The following is an 18,704-nucleotide window of genomic DNA, read 5'->3' as shown; positions in this document are numbered from 1 at the left end:
AAGAGGTGACTAATCGCAAATGTTATTGTCATGAAATTATATAAATGTGATGTTCTAGTAACATGTGTTGTGCTTGTGTCCATGAAACGTGTGATATAGTGTGTCTTTAAAAGTTAAAATGTCGGTTTGATCTAATCAAGCAATCAATGATTACGTTATGTGTTATGGTTGAGTTAGCTAAAGCGTCACGTCAATATCACGTAGGCAATAAGCGTTAATCAAATCACTCTTTAACAAATGCACTGTGGTTTAACTAAATATTAAAAAACATAAGAAAAAATTAACATGAAAAATATGATTCGCTGAAATGCGGTGGACCCCCACCTTTTTTATGCTCGACGCTCGTTAACGTGTTAACGGCCACCCATAGCGTTGGGCCTTTAATGTCGCGGCCTGATATCTCCGGCGTTAGGCAACCACCTCAACAGAACGCTGACTCTTACCTTCCCACAATGACTAACCTTATGGTATATTACTTTATTTTAGATATGTAATTAAGTACTTTAGTATTTTTTTTCTTTATAATATTACTTTTAATACAAATCGACTCGTACTGGTTTCGCTTTTCGGAGAACTACAATATTTTTTATAAGTTTGTTCAAGTTTTTATATTTTTTAGAATGGCTAACTCACGCATCATATAAACCTACTCTGAAATCTAGAATCATGTCTACCATGAGACTAGAACTGTCAAACACTTGAAGAAAACGTATAATCTATAGTACATCATTTTACTCTTTATAAGACACCTTGTCCTTTAATCAAATAAGCCCGAATGTTTTGTATTTTGGACGTATTGTGATAAAATGATCACATTATATTTCTAGACTACACCACCTTTGATCAAATGAGCTTGAATAGTTTAATAACCGTATGTTACAAAAATCATGATTATAACATTTTAACTTTCAAAAATAGATATAATAAGTCTACATTTTAACCCGTTATTATATTTTGTGTTAGTTACTTACGTAACACAAAATAAATTAGTTTTAAAAGTACAATGTTTTTTGTATAGGTTTACATAAACAATTAAATTATAAATTATATTTTGTGTTAATTACTTACATAACACAAAATATTATATTTTTAAAAGCACAGTGTTTTCGTAAAGGTTTACATAAACAATTAAATTATTATAAATAGTCAAATTGAAAAACAAATCTAGTATTTTAAGTTCTACTAAGCAATTTTAGGAGGAAGTTATTCATCGACAAATGCATCTCAATTAAGTACGAAATTAGGCATATATGACTTCAACATTTAGTTCTAACTTCCAGTATTGAGCAAGATCATAAGATCGAGTTTGTATAAGGTTTGGATTTTTATCATCTTTAGTTAGGTTAGATATTATGTACTATGTAGTTTGGAACATGTCCCATCAACTGATTTACCAGACGATGATAACTTGGAACTAATTTTGGTTGCAAGTGTCTGATAATGATTACTCTCTTTTAAGTTGATGCGTGTTTATTCCTTTAATGGCATGGGATATACCAATTGTGGAAAGAAGTGTGCGAGTACTTGTACTCAAAGTGGTAAAGAGTAATGGTTGGATATATCTTGCCATAAATCAATTAGGAGGGTTTAAAATTCGGAATAAAAAATATAATTCAAAACGTTAAAATAATAAACACATCTTAACGATCAAGGAACGAGTTCATAAGTTTACTAACATTAAGAGTTTAAGATGCATATACAAATAGTTAATTGGCTGTTATCTTTGCAACAATTGTATCTTGGTGGTTAGTGATAGTATATACGTAACTATATCTAAAGCCTTATGTTTGTTGCTTTATGTAAAAATGGTGGTACAATAACTTGATATTAAAGACATAAAAAACTGATATAAGTGTTAAAAATGAAAAAAATTAAAAAATATGGTGCATCAAAATCGTAAAAAACATTATTAGTTGGATCGAGTAGCTTAAAAACTCTCTTCCTGTAATGTACTTGTTTTGTTTTTCTTTCCTAGCTTTTGCTAATTTTGTTTTATTAAAAGTTGTTCCAAAAAAAGAAAATTGGAGAAACAACTTAAAGTTGTATTTAATTGGTTGTTTTAGAAAGCAAAAAATAAATTATTTTAAGGGTTCCATGGTTATATATTATATTATTACATATTGTAGTACTATAGGTTCAAACCAGGTTTGATAAACCACCGTACGTAAGCACATCATAGAAATTAAAAATCAAGCGTCTATTGATGTCCGGTCATCGTTAGATGCATCATGCATACAACCTTTTACATTCGGTACTAAGTCGAATACACAATCTCACATTGTAACCGCACACATGCACATTTAGGTTTTAACCATAACTCGAACACACACAAATCGACACAAATCATTAATAAAATCATAGAATCCCTAACCTCTTAATTAAGGAATACAATCTTTAACAACATGTGCTAGTACTCTAGTCAAATTGTGTTAATCTTTATTAGGCTGCTCTGATAAGTCCTTATGTTTGCTAATAAGGAGTTCATATGTTCAAGTCTCGTATCATCCGTCAATTTTGTTTTATTTTTAAAATATATGAAACTAGGTTTTTTTTTTAATAAACTCAAACATGCACGGAACACATCCCATTCAGACGCGGAAGTGCCAAACTATCTTTTATACATTAAATGCACTGAAAAATTCAAGAAATGTCCTCTTTATTCTTTCTACTTTTAAAGACCGGTGTATCTTCTCTGCTCACTTTTTTTAATTAATTGTAATTTTGTTATGAGTATTACTGTATTATTGATATATGTTGGTGAAGCAATAATTGTTTGTTTTATGTTATTCTTGTGACATATATAGTACTAGTCTATATACCCGTGTGTTACACGGGTTAAAAAAATAATTTCTTAAAACATATTAATAAATACAATTTATGAAACTTGAAAAATCAAACTTACATGCAACTTGAATGATTATGTAAAAAACTGGTTTTTTTATAATTGTCATTTTGTAAAAAATGTTTTTTATAAAACAACCCAACTCTTAATAGTGATTGTCATTGACGAGGTTGCGTATAAATAGTTACGTAATTAAGAAAAGTTTATAATAATGTATCATATTTAAAAGTCAACTTACAAAGTAAAATACCAAATTCAAAATATAAAATAACTTAATAAGTTTATTCCATACAAGTCTTGGTCAAAATAAAAACTGAATTATGTTTCTTGGCCCGAATACAAACGACCAAGCCCATATCAGTTTACTACTTTCATAGCCACAACCCATGTCCCATGCCCATATCAGTTTACTACTTTCATAACCCATAACCCATCTCATTTATCCAAACCATGATTGTTAATTAGGCCTAACAAACTTAAATGCACCATGACCGTAGTCTTTTAACCATGTTCCATACCCACGCGATATCAATACCGAACAGCAACCATAATACTCAAGGTTCAAAAGTCAATTAATGTTTGGTATATAAATGACAAACAAATGAAACATTTATGGTGAATCTACATTAATTTGCAGCATATACCATATGCATAATATTATCCTTTCACTCTAAAAAGAATGTATAAGGACCTTTGCGAGTGGAAACTCATCATTAAGATCTGATGTATAATTGAAATCTGTATAATTGAAATCTATTCAATACACTTAGGAAAAACTTATACAAAAAAAGACAACAATAAAAGATGTATACATCATTAACTCATAAAGTGCATGTTTGGTTGGCAAAGCATACATGTTATTCCAAAAGTTTATACAATAGTATAAGCTATATTATTATCTACTTAATTAAAGATTGAGATCCACTTAACCAAGACATCATTTAAAATACAAATTGTGACAACTTTTAACTAATTTACTCGGATCAATTTATGTACATAATCTAAACAAATGATACTAAATTGAAATAACAACTTTCGATAAAGGATAACTATTAGGATCTGATGAAAGAAATCTGCTACAAGTGTATAAGTTATAACATAACCGACTGAAATCTGTTTTGCATTGTCTAGAAACACAAAATGACCAGCCTGCAATGACATTAGTCAAACCTAGGTCAATATGTTTTCTTACCACATAAGCATAAGTAAAATCCAAAAAGTTAACGGTCAACCAACCATAAAGATGATTATGAAGATGTACCTTTGGGACTGTTATGGCTTCACACGGAACATACATGTTTTTTCCGTTCATCTATCGCAAGTTGATAATTAATCCAATCTTGGACACCATAAACAAAGATTGTTGACACTTCCCATTCAAAAGCTTTGCAAATATTATTTATTTACTTGTATGAATACAGAATATACAAAACATACATTATTCTTGAAAAGAATTATACTTATATAATGATGGTAATTAAATCCTGATGTGGTTAAATTTAAATTTTAACTACCCGTAAGTAACTTTGACTCTTCATCATTCAACATGTTACCTTCACCAAATCTTGCACTTGTATACTTGTGTACCAAATCTACATCATAAAATTGCATTTCACATTTGTGATGATTTTACTGAGTAATAATAATAAGTGATTCATAAAGATCATATTACCTAACAAAATTGATAGGAATAAAATTAAACTCCAATAAATGGTTCGCTACTACAGTGGTTATACTAAATCACTTGAGTGGATAAAAAGTTTTTCCAAAAATTTTGTAAAGACTAAAATTGAACTAATATTATAAACAAGGAACAAAGACTCATTAGTAACAACAATTATTTTAATATAACAAAGTAAATGTAGTTTATACAACAAAAATGAGTTAGAAACAAGTATTGAAGCATGAATTCTACCTGTAACGTAGTTCTTTCCCAGCCTTGGATATGCCAATTCATCAAAATCTTGGTCTTCAAGTGCTTGATTCAGAGGAGGTTGGGTCTAAAAGTATATGATGATGAAAACCAATGAATTTATTTTAAGCATACCCATTCAACCAGGCTCTCATCACCAATGGGTTCAGATGCATCAATAGATTTCGTTTGATTGAAGCTAAATTGAAACCCTAACATACACAGCATAATCTCCAATACAACTGGCAACAAAAAGGACATGCGAGTCGCAAATAAGATGAAGATGTATCAAATTTGGTTGCAAAATTAGGGTTAGGTTTACCTCCTACGAGCTCTCCATATCGTCAGCACTCCAATTCGCCATTTCTTTGCCGGTGATGTTCCAGTAGTGGTGGTAGCCGGTCAAAACAATCGAATTTAAACTGTTGATGATGGCATATCGACTCAAACAATGGCGGATTTGAAGTATTAATTTCAGAGAGATAATCTGATCAAAACGTGGATGCTTCTAGTAGTGGAGAATATTAGGGTTTCATGAATGGTTTCTGGCAGTTTGAAATTTGAATACGTTCAAGTTGAAGAAAGAGAATAGCCTTGATAAACCCGCCTCCTTTAGGATAGAAACTTTCAGAGGAAGCTTGAACAAGTGGATGGATAGCTTCTTTGCTTTGCTTGACACGATAGTAAATTCAACCTGGTGTGGACACGTAAGCAAAAGAACCTGGTTACGACACGTGGCACAAAGATCTTCTTTTATTATATAGAAAGATATATTATAAGATAATTTCTTTCAGTTTACTCATATGCAGAGGAGGCTCGGAGGGTGTGCGAGCTGCATCATCGGCTGGGGCACATAAGTTTCGAAGGCACAAACTTTTTTATACATATTACATATATATATATATGTTTTTTGGTGTTAAAAATAAGGTTTATTTGCAATGATTTATGAGATAATTACAAGCTTAAAAAGATTTCTGCTTATAATAAATCGGTTGATAAAAGTTTTATCCATCTATATTAGCGAATAAATAATTTTCATTAAGACCTACGAGCCTTTTTATTTTGGCTCGGTCAAGGTATTTAAATTCTTGGAGACGGCCCTGCTCATATGATGCTATTTAATATTATTATTATATATTGCTTTTATGAAGTATATACACTATTGTGAAGCTACTTACACATACTTATTTACTAATAAGTTATTAGTGTTCTCGCGGTTCTAGTTTCCAATTTTCCATCAAAACAAGGGTTTAGGGGTTGTATTTTCTGTTTGAAAAAGTTTATTGTGTTTTTCATCTTAACCATACCCGAATGATGACCGACCTGAAAATTTAAATTTTGCTTCTAAAAATTATGTACAATAAAAAAAATGGATCCCACTAAAAAAAACTCATTCGCGTTCCGTGGTCATCTTATTAGATTCACATTGTGACAAAACTAAGTTATTGAGTTGTGGGCTCTAGGCCCAAAAATGTCCAATCGACATTCTATTATTTATGGTTTTGGGTGATGGGAGAAGCTTCCAAAACATTGTGGCATGGAGTAACTTGTGAGTTGTGGCCACAAGAATGGTACATTCATTAGATTATTAGAAAGACGACAAGAGAAAAAATAAACATCAACCCGAATGATGGAGGTTCGAAACAAATTTATTTACTTCAGAGATCAAGAACGAGTGGTTAATGATGTACGAGTGTAAACTGTAGGCCTACATGTGTAATGGGTTGTGTCGTTTGGTATTCATCATATCAACTCTAAATGATTCAGGCATAAAATAAGTTGTAATAGTTTATTTCAATATATAGCTATATTTGAAGCAAAAATGTTACTTAGAATATTATTATTGTCTAGAGTGAACTATACCGGCCAGTCGATCGCGCATGTTGATGTTAGTTATATGAATGTTTCATATATGACTTCTTTTGTTACATAGATCGTTTTCAAAATCAAAATTTGTAATACTAATTATTACTAAAACGATATTTTGGTTATAATCAATGTTAAAACCTTCCTTATGTCTTGTACATAGGTTGATTTTCTTATTAACCAAACGCTTCTAGAAGCCTCAAAGGTTCTTGACAAAACTTAAAAAGTTTATAGTTAATAATAATAATCAACTTAAAAAGGCTAACATATTAATTTTTAGAGAGAAACACAAAAAATAAACGATAAAACAAATAAACTTTTAAAATTCAATTAGGAGATAATCCTGAATTAATTAATTTGTGTAGTAGGATGTGAGAAATGAAGAACTGGTTTTGCTATAATTTTCTTTTGGTATTGGTATTATATTTACGTCTTCTATAAAGTATTTATTTATGCATAAAGATAATAGAATTGTTCAAGGCTCTTTGGTTGTTATTTTTTAGTATTATATTTACGTATTCAGGGTTGAAATTGAATTGTGATCTGGAGGTGTATCTTTTTCGTGATTTGCGGGTTGAATCCCTAAATAGAAAGTCTTGATTTTATAGAATATATATAGTATTATATTTTTGGGATGAAATCATGAAATCACTAAATAGAAAGTCTTGAATATGAGTTTTGCTAGCCTCTTAGGTCAAAGATAACCAATTACTTCCATTAATTTAAAACTTAAATTCATGTTATTTAACTAGTAATTATGCAATTATAAAGTGTAGGAAAGGATATGTGAGTATGGTATTCACTTAACTTTTTTCAAGAAGATAATGTTTTATATTCAAAGCATGTTTAAGCTTCCATGACTTTCTATTCTTAGAAAGAGGGATAGTGTTAGCAAGTTTCGAGCTTCGATTCTTTCTGTTTTAGACAAACAATTATACCATTCTTAGAAACAATGGTTCAATGGTGTAATTGTTTTAACTTTTAAGTGTGTGAAAATAACAATATGAGTTAAATATAGAAATAATCTGCCTAACATTGTGACGCTCCTAAGATTTTTTTTTTCATGAGAGACAATCGAGAGGTCTAACCAAAATTTTATGAGGCGATCGGGAAATTTGAAAATAAAAAAACTTTTTTATGAAAGATAGCAATTGCTGAACCCATTCTTATGTGTAGATCCGCCACGGGATCTATTGTAAACGTAGTTAGTTAACAAATGTCCTCTCAAAAGTTATATTTTTGGGTTAATGAACATATTGGGCTTCAAGGGATTTACTGGTAAAAGTGATAGGGTATTTATGGACCAATTTAAAGTTATCACCTTGGGCCTGAAGAGATTTTAATCACTACTCTTAAACCAAGTGATATTAGCCATTTAGGCCCACTATTATAAAAGCATTCAAGATTTCAAATTAGGGACTAAGCAGTAGATTATGTTAAACTTAAGTTAAATTTAATACATCAGCGACATTTGAAAAGGACTCTAAAATTTATATTCAATGTAGCAATAAGGTTTTTTTAGTTAATTAAGGGGGCTATTTTCTAAAACCGAAAAAAAAAACTCTAGGTGAATCTTATTATTATTATTATTATTGGATGATGTAGAAATTAATTTTTAATAAGTAAAAAGATTATGGAATCAAAAGTAGTAAAAATAAAATGATGAAGTACCAAGTATACAACATATAATATTTGTTAATAAATTGATATGCTTGTATGAGATGTAATCCCCACATGATGTGCATATGATACAAGGATTGGACAACTCAAAAACAGGAACATCTTTACCCCATTGTGTCCCTTGCAAATAAAGCATGCCAACCAAGAATCATGTTGTTTTATACCCCCAAAACAAGAAAGAAGCCTTCTTGTCAAACATCAAATCCCTTGGTATGGGGCATAAAATTTAGGAAAACGAAAAACCACCACGCTTTAGGTTGGGGTCGAGCCGAGTATTCGGGGACGGAGTTGGGTATGGAGTAATTACAAAATATTTAACAAGTTTGGGATAAGATGGCTTTTTAGTAGTAACAAACTTGTATACTTTGTGTCGAAACTAAATATATTTTATAGTATACATGACGTTATATTTGTGATATCCATGTATAATGCTGTTAGATAGTTTATGATGATGATATACCTATATAGTATCTTTAAAACTTTATATTTGAAATCATTATAAACTTAGATTATCTAGAATTGATTAAAGTTATATTTTAGCATGTAATATAGTTTAAATTTAAGATGGATGCATGTTATTTAATAAAACACATGTACCTTAAAAAATAGCATAATAATATAGAAAAGCTCAAACTCTTATCTTCCATTTATTAAATGAAAACATATCCAGTTATTTAATCACATATTCCCTAAGAAGATCTTAAAGGTTTATAATATGTCTTAAAACTAGTTGTAGATGTAGGATTCAATGCATCCAGCTACTATTTAATTAATTTAATTGTAATGTATTGTTTCTTCCAAAATTAAAAAGTGACACCAAAATGTAATCTTTGTTTAGTACTAAAATATAATAAGTCTCACATGGTTGAGGTTTTTTTTATAACAAAAGATGAATATAGTTTAGAAGTTGTTTTTTCTTTTTATTTTTAATTTACCTCATTTCTCTTCAATTGCTAAACCTATTGCTTTTAGGGTCATGTTAAACCCTTAAAAGTTGTTGCTTTAGTCGGATTGAGATTTATAGATTTGGTTTAGGGTTTACGGTTATAAAAACCTCACTAGGTTGGCTAACGGGTTAGAACTTAGAAGTTGAAACCGTCGGGTAATTAACTGTATCACATGTTTAACATATGATTTAATTTTTCTTTTTTATCTTCAGATCCATATGTATATGTAAAATAGGCATGACCAATCTTTATCTTTCTAAATCTTTAATAAGCTAAAGCCAAAAGGTGGTTCAGCCCATTCAAACAATATAGGTTAAAACGAGCAAAAACCTTTTTGTTTACTTTAAATTGGATTTTAATAATCCGAATTTTAGCATATTGGCTGATACTAATCTTAACTTAAGAAATTTCCTAGGTTAATCCCAACTTTCACTCTATTGGCCTTAACCGTATCTTTTCCTAACGGAGACTGCCCGGTTAGTTTTAAGGCAAAAATTGTCATGTCTCAAAGTTTGGGGGGACAAATGAAAAAGGTAATTAAACTTCAAACCAACCGCCGTCTCTGCCGCCACCACCGCCGACACCACTGTTCCGCCACCACCACTATGCAGATTTATAGGTTTATGAAAGAAGAGTATGAAAATTTATATTATTATTATTGATTAATATATATTGGTGGTGGTGGCAACGGTGGCGGGACGATGGTGGCGGCAATGGCGGTAGTGATAGCGGTGGCGGCGGCAGAAAACAATGGCTGTGGAGGCGTTGGGTTTTGAAGTTTAATTACGTTTTTGTTTGTCTCTCAACATTGGAGAAATGATATTTTTTGCTCTAAAACTAACCGGGTTAGTCTTCGTTAGGTAAAGGCTCGATGAACGAAAATAGGGTAAAAGTTGAGATTAACCTAGAGAATTTCTTAAGTTGAGATTAATATTGGCCAACAGGCCAAAATTCGGAATATTAAAATCCAAATCCCCTTTTTAAATGGAGGATGCATTGATAATTATATTTAGACTTTCTGTTTAGATATTCAAGTTCACGTTTATTTGGTACGATAATGTATGTTTATGTTCGTTTGTGTTTATTTTAATTTCGTGAACCGTTCATTTACAATGTTAATAAAAGACATAAATGAATAAGAACACCCTTATATTCTTAACAAATGAACATGCATATGAAAATTTCTTCATTTTACAAACTTATGAAGTTAGTTAAATTAAAATTAAATGAACAAACACAAAAATGCTTTATACTTGTTTGCTCGGCAAGATTACAGGTCCAAAGGCTCCATCCTTGATTATGTAACTTCTTTAACTCGGATTCTTAAGTTGATCTGTCTTCTTTGATCCAATAAATATTTAACAAAAACAATTTGATTTGTTTAATCTAATATCTTAAAATATTAAACGTGTTTTATAATTTTATTAAACATACGTGGAGGGTTAATGCATCCAACTAATTTCTTACATTAAAAATAATATAACTTTATTCGAAAAGTTGTTATGGATATTAATTTTTAATTTTAATATACATTTTTGACATCGAATGCTTCAAAATGGGTTGCATTTTCTATTGAATACGACTTTACCGTACGAAATGATTTATTATTATAATATTATATATATATATATATATATATATATTTCTTTTGCTAACGGATTTGATTCGATAACATAGTGGAGTATTAAGGAGTTAAACTAAGACCATGTGTAGTCATAAAGCCTCATCCCCAGGTATTATACGACACGTGACGCCCAGTCAGAGTTATGATTTTATATAAAAATAGAGTGTAGTTATAAAGCCATAACTTTATTATTTTGTTATTTTTTTTTTGCCTTCTATGCGCGTTATGTACATAACTTTGAACCTATAACTTTATCTCATAACTTTGAGGGGGGCGGGGTAAGGGAGAGTTATAGGTCATAACTTTACCTATAACTCTCCCACTACACATGGTCTAATGGCTGACTTTTAAATAATTTCATATTTATTCATATAACATGGTATCCAAACATGCATATATATACGTGCATACATATACATAAGCTTAGATCCCAAGTAATATGCTAATAAAGCAAACCCAAATCTACATGGTTAAACTCATAAAATGGAACAAATTTGTGCCCAAAGTGATTAATATTTTAAGTTGGCGGGCAGGGGCGGACCCACATAGTGTGGATCGGGGTCCCGGGACACCAATGTTTTTTAAAAATTTATTAGAAGCGGTATATTAAATTTTTTGAGGACCCCATAAGATTTAATACTTGGAATTCATACTATTAATGTTGATGTGGTCTGGTGGAAAGTCCATTGTTTTATCTTTGAAAGGTCATGGGTTCAAGTATTACAAGGCTCAGTTTTTGGTTTTTTGTGTTAATTTTTAGTGTTAATCAATCATTTGATTGCTAATGTTGCAATGATAACTTTGGAAACATTCAAACACCTCTAAAATACATATCATTGTTTTCAACTTTATGCATGGTTTTCTTTAGAAACATTCAAACACTTTAAAATATCAGTTTTATTTTTCACTAGTTTAAGTTAATGGTTTTCAACACATGTTTATGAAAGGGTGGATCTAGGTTCTATCTCAAAAATGTTTAAGAAACGGAAAACAAAGTGTTTATGTGTCAACCCGACCCATTTTGACCCGTTCAGGTAGTGATGATTGAAAAGAAAGTTTTATTATGATATTGTTTTTTATTATGTTCTTCGCCTCGACCCGACCTGAACAACGACCAACCCGAAAAATTTGAACACCGAAAATATGGGACCCCATTGGCAAAAAATCCTGGGTCCGCCACTGTTGGCGGGTGTTTTTGAATTGCCTTGTACCTAAATTTAACATTTACGCTAGTTTGGATAGTTGTGTGAGTTTGGTGGAGAATATGGATCATGTCTTTGGTGGGTGACCGGGTGTTCTTTTTTATTAAGGATATGGAATTTGATTGGTCGTTGTTTGAAGGTGGGTTATCCGTTTAATTTGGGTCCGAAAAATTGTGCAAATAGTTGGATTTGTATACATGGATAGAAGGAAAAAAAGATCTAATTGAGATGATTTTCTTAATTGCTTGGTGGTTTATTTGGAACAATCGACACAACGTGATTTTTGGCGCGAAGATTGATTAAAAAACACTCTTTTAGGTATTCGATTGTTTCAGCTTCTTTTTTATGGCTCTCTTCGTGTAATTCTAATTTCAAGTCGAAATGGGTAGAGTGATTAAAAATACCGTATGTTAGTATATAATTTTGTTTTTCTTCCGGTTAGGAATTTTCTAATCGAGGAAGGTTTTTATAATTCAACCGCAGTATAAAAAAGCTATGAGTACTAGTCTTCCAGCCGGTTTCTTAAGACTTGAAAACGTTAACTCGTTAGATAATGAACTTAAAGTGATTTATGAGGTAGTAATAACATAGCATCTTGAATACTATTATAAATTCAGAATAATTATTAATCTCTTCTCATTAGATGATACTCTTATGAAAATAACTTTGACATATAACTTTGACGTTTAGCATGAACAAAAACTATATAAAAAAAATATATTTGTTAATTGTAAAAAAAGATGGAATAACGAAAGAATAATAGTATAAACTAGTGATGTGTAACATATTCTAATTGAGCATGAATCTGATTTCTTAGAACTATGTTTAGTGCGGGGATTAGTAACTAAAATAATGGTTGACTTTTCACTTCTATAGTAAAATGTCAACTCTTTTTCCTTTTGATTCACCACACACACATATATAAAAGTATTATTCAATTTGTTTGTTAAAAAGTCTCCCATGTTCTCTAATAGCTAGAGCACTATGGTTAGTGTGTAGCTATAGGTCAATGAAGTGTTGTGGGATAAAAATGATATATAAATTGGCTAAAATTTCAATTTGTTACGTACATAAAGTTGAGATGTGATAACATAAGTTGAGTGAAATTTTTTCACTTCAAGTGAATATGTAGTGATTATTTTCATAATTTTTTTTAAAAACAGTCAAATAGGGGTTTGACAAAAGTTATAACGACAGGAAAAAGTTAGAATGGTGAGTGAAGTATTTGTGCACCCAAAGAATTTAGACATTTCTCATGTTGACTTTCGGATTGGAAGTAGTCGCCGAGGGGAGGGGATGCCGGGCTTCCCAACTCGTTGATTTGTTAAGGCTGATTATGGATTATTCTTTCTCTAACGAGTTTGATTCTCGGCTTTGGAACTTGGAAGATCATGATGGTTTCTTAGTTAAGGCCTCTGGTTGGTTATTGATCGTGTGTCTCTTCCCATTAATGATATGGAAACGAGATGGAATGAGTTTGTGCCCAAAAAGGTTAATATATTTGTTTGCCTTGTGTTAGTAGATCGCATGTGATATAATCTTAGCATGTCTTGATATTCCTTATGTCCTCTTTGTTTAGATCATGTGGAGTCTATTGACCATCTTTAGGGGGGTTGCTTGGTTGATATGAAAATTTGGAGGTTGTGTTGGAAATTTTGTAGAAAAACGGGTGTTTTTTTAAATCTGATAGTCGTGAAAGAACTTTCAGATCAAAACTATTTGTGGCTCTTAAATGTTTTGATCAGATAAAACTCAGACTGAGAGCAAGAATCGAGTATGAATTATAAATTATAATAAATTCAAATAAATGTGCACCCCACACCCGACTTATATAGATTAGTATTACAATTAACTTGATCTACATGTTAATCCCCAATTACCCTAAAATCACAATTAGGTTGCTCGTTGACGGGCTAGATGTGCACTATATTGTGACCGCTTATTTGATCGAGGATGATTCTCAACTTTCTGGATTGCTCTTGGCTTCCATTGAAGACGGCTTTGATCAAGACAATTTGTTTCACTACATGGTGGGTCTTATGACGAACAATCATTCAACCCCCATATAAGAAGCGGTGAAATCTTTGATTTAGTTGTTAATTATTCGTTCCGATGGCGAAACGTAAAGTGAACTTTAGCAAGGTAAGTGGCTTAAAAACCCGCTTCTGATGATGTAATTTTTTATTTCAGCTTTCACTTTAGCCAGTTCATTTATATATTCTACCATGTTCGTTAAAAAATATTATAGTATTATTTATTTAAGTTAATCATTACAAGTTAACCTAAATAGGGGTAAATATGAAAACAATTTATATAATAATCATTTAAAAAATAGTCTGAATTTTTTTTATTCTTATATAAATTAAACAATTGTGTGAGTTGCTGAAACATTATATTATTAATAATTTATAAATAAATCTCCTAACAATTAAGAATCAAAAAGAAGTATTGTTTAGTTCAATATTCCCTAAACAGATCTTAAATCATTTACAGCTGCCCGTTGGGTGGAGGTTCAGTGTATCAAACTAAATATCTTTTTAAATTTTGCCTTTATAACCATATTATATATCTTAACTAAATATATACACATGACAGAAATTACTAGAGGATCAAACTAAATATCTTTTTAAATTATGCCTTCATAGTTTTCAATACATTTGCTATTTGTTTTAGTTTTGTACATTGAATATTCAGATTTATTAAGACAAAACCAAGAAAAAAAATTGTATCATCTAATTATTAAGGTTTAATAATGTTGTTATTTTTTTATAGATCGATCTGAGAAACTATTATTAGAAATTCCTAGGAGCAAAGATAAAAAAGAAAATGTTTGAAGTCAATTGTAGAATTGTGTGTTAATATACTTAGAGGGCTCTTAACACGATCTTAACAACAAAGGTCTAACTATTCACAAGATAATCAAAGAAATTAAAGCCGCTAGTTTCATGTGGGTGAAAAGTAGATCAAATAAGCAATCTCTAATCAACTTACCTGTGGTCAATGGTATCCGAGCGTGTAATAGGTGTTTCCTTCATTTGAAGGTTGAGAATTCAGATCTCGCAATATGCAGATGATGTGGATTTTGGTGTAGTTTAGCCTTTAACAAAATATCAGTTTCTAGCTTGGTCACATTGATGTAATATTAATGTTGATTAATTTCTTTTACAAACTCTTAGGTCTGTTTGGCTTTGAGTTTCTAGCTACTTGCTACTCACTATTTATTGTCGGCTTGGTTTTATTCTCAATATTTTGCCGTCCTTCAAAGAAAAAGAAGATTTCCCTAATTTCCATCATTTATTATGGTGGGAACCTGCAAGTGTGATGTATTTAAATCGGTGAATGTGTCGATTCAAAGTTGGTTAAGCCACAATTTGTTTGAATGTAAAGATTAAAAGAAGACCATGGGTGTGTAGCCATTAAGAATTAATTAAGATGATTGAAACCACAAGCTATGTGACCATGAATTTGAAATAGAATATCAAAGGAGTATTAGATCAAATTGATTATAATTACATGAATGATAAGATGAAAGATTAAATTCATTAGGGCATAGGATCTAATTGGCGAACCTCCCAAAGAGATCTAATTGACGAACATAGTAGCCATGCACCCAAAAGAGACAGTGTTACGTTCAAACTGGACGTACCATATTCCGGTGGCCGGTGGGCATATGGTACACCAAACCACTTCTTATGGTGCAACAACTTGTGAGGCTTGTGATCGTGTATTTAAATGTTTACTCACTTAGCTATATGGTTGAATCGAGTCTTTGGATCAAATTGAATACCAAAAGAATTTTAAACGCACATTTCTATATAGTGTCATGATTTTGAATGTACAAAAGAACATATTGAGTATAACGATATACATGTAACGGTGATGTTTCTTTATTTCTGTTTATAAAGTTTTAAAACGTTTTATAGATTACAAGTGTTACACATGTGACATGGAAGTTACTGATACCTCCACGTCTTAACTATGGTTTCTAATATTTAATCTTAATATTTAAATTAATTACTTTTTTTTATATTTGAATAGTTGATAGGTCAACCATTGTTATTTATGCAAATAAAACAATCGATATGTAATAAATAACAAAATTATGGTCATTGACCCATCACAATTCCACTAAGGGTCAACCGCCTTAGACCAAAATAATTTTATTTATGATGGCGACGTTTATAGTATAAACTACAAATTATGCTAACTTAATTAAAAGTTAATAATAAGACTGATCGGGTAGCGCCCCAGTCACCTCATCTACGACTATTATGTCATATCATTTCACCAATTGTTAAACATGGGCGCCAAACAAGAGGAAGCCCCCTTGGGTGCCTGTCAGTTAACAGCTCAACTGAGCTTTGCTACCACGGTACAATAATATTGTCCGCTTTGGTCGGGACGTACCACCATCGCCTCACGAATTTGCTTTTGGTTGCCCAGGTGGTCACCCATCCTCATACTACTCTCACTTGAGCACGCTTAACGGTGGAATTCTCCTCTCATTGACTACCATTAAGCGCCCAAAACGCGTTATGATGGGGAATGTATCCAACTCCTTATAAAGAAGGCTTAGTTTTCTTCCCAACCGATGTGGGATGTTACAGTGTAGGGCTAATCTATTTCCCAACCAATCACACAATCCCACTCACATTTTTATAAAAGTAAAAGATTAAGTAATTGTTGTGTTTTCAATTAAACTAATTACACCTTTTTAAATGAAAGTTAGCGAGAACTCCCATGCCTACATGACAGTGATTTAGCCAGACATTTTTCACTTTTAAGTTAAACCACTACACATAGTCTAAGTTTTATTTATATTCAGAATTGAAAAATCAGAAATTAGCCAAGACATCGGTTATGTTTCCCTGATTAAACGACCTCGACTAATTATCAACATTAGCAAGTTATCAACATAGACCGTATCAATTTATAGTAGCAAATCAACACAAAATCAATTTTAAATAGAAACCACAAGCACGTCATAAAGCATTTATCGAATTATCACGAGCATTATAATTTATCACAATCCACAAGTAGCTTAACATATTAACACATAAAACACAATTAATATCGAGTTTTCCATATAAACAAAGCGAATCAAAATCATCTATTCTATTGTTTATAAATTATTAACCGAATAAAAGAAACTGTATTAAAAACAACTTTTAAACTTTTCAAGGTAGAAAGTAAATTTAACAAAAGTAGGATTGAATTTGAGCCATGAAATATGTTTAGTAATAATTATGAGATCGTAATTGTTATATCCAAATAATGCTAAAGTTTTCGATGACATAAAGTCAAAACAATTGGCAATAAAAAAATTTGAATCCAAATATCTCACACATTTACTAGTTTTCTGATGACCTGCAAAACAGACACCGTGAGCTCGTCACTGAGAAGAGGGGGTACCTCCTTGTGACCACCCTCCGGCGTGAGAATCAGACTAGATTGCTCTTGAATATAAGTGTATATTAAGATAAATGACTAGAGCAGATATCAGATAATATATGAAGATATAAGATAATGATACCGTTCCAAGGTGTTGGAGTATTTATAGCCGAATGTAGGTTTCCAAGCAGGTACAGCCAGCTGTATAATATTCCTTTTCTACCAACTGTGGGCTACGCACGTGCCATGCTGGTGGTTGGTGGGTAGGCAGCGGCTGATAGTGACCAGGCCGGCTGTATACTATTCCTTTTCCACCAACTGCAGGCTATGTACGTGCCACGACAGGGGTTGGTGAGTAGGCAGCGGCTGATAGTGACATTAAGTACTAGATCGTGTTGCTTGTCGTACTGTTTGTCAGTGAGCTGTCGCAGCTTTGGTCAGATCTTTTGTCCATACCTTGGCAGGTATAGTACAAAAGATCCTCCAGTAGCGTACGGACTGACTCATTTGGGCGGGAGTATTCCCGGCTTGCTCATTCCTTCTTCAGGTGACATTACTGAATTATTTGAGAGTTAGTGCCTTGTGCGTGTAGCCTTGCTGTGCGGGTAGCCTTCCCTGATGGCTAGTATCCGTAGCTGCGGGAACAGGCGGAGTACGTCACCATTGGGAGGCTTTTCCTGCGGGAACAGCTTGCATACTGCGCGTAAGGACGTCATCTCTCTGAGCATGGTGGGTCCTGCGGATCCAGTTGGTCTTTGCGCAGACGTCCCTCTTTGGTGAGTCTTGCGTGTCCAACTGCGCAGACGTCCCTCTTCGAGGTGAGTCTTGCGAGTCCAACTGGGCTCTGCTGGGACATACCTCTTCAGATAGTGAGATATTAATTGACCAATTTAAAAAACAATTAGTATGAATAAATGATTTGATAAAATGAGAATGAGCCCTACCATATTTAGCCCTCTTAAGCGTTATTGGCTTGACGAGTGAGTGCAAAAGCTTAGGCCCTTGAAAAAGTGTTATGTTTTTTAAGTGTTAAAATTGAATCAGGTGACAAGGAAACCTCGCACCCATCGTAACACTTGTTCTAATATATGATAGGCAAGTAAATATGCATACATAGAAGGTAGCCCATTTAACTCGTTATTTTGACTACGAGTCCTTTTATACAGCATTTTATTTTATCTAATCTTTGAATCAAATCATTTCACACAATTAATATTATTTTAATAATAAAAATTATAAA

The sequence above is a fragment of the Bidens hawaiensis genome, unplaced genomic scaffold (assembly GCF_021521415.1).
Source record: "Bidens hawaiensis isolate Kalapana, Puna unplaced genomic scaffold, B.hawaiensis_p1.1 tig00419365_1, whole genome shotgun sequence".
NCBI classification, from domain to species: Eukaryota; Viridiplantae; Streptophyta; class Magnoliopsida; order Asterales; family Asteraceae; genus Bidens; species Bidens hawaiensis.
The sequence above is the reverse complement of the archived record's forward strand: the minus strand, read 5'-3'. Positions refer to the sequence as shown.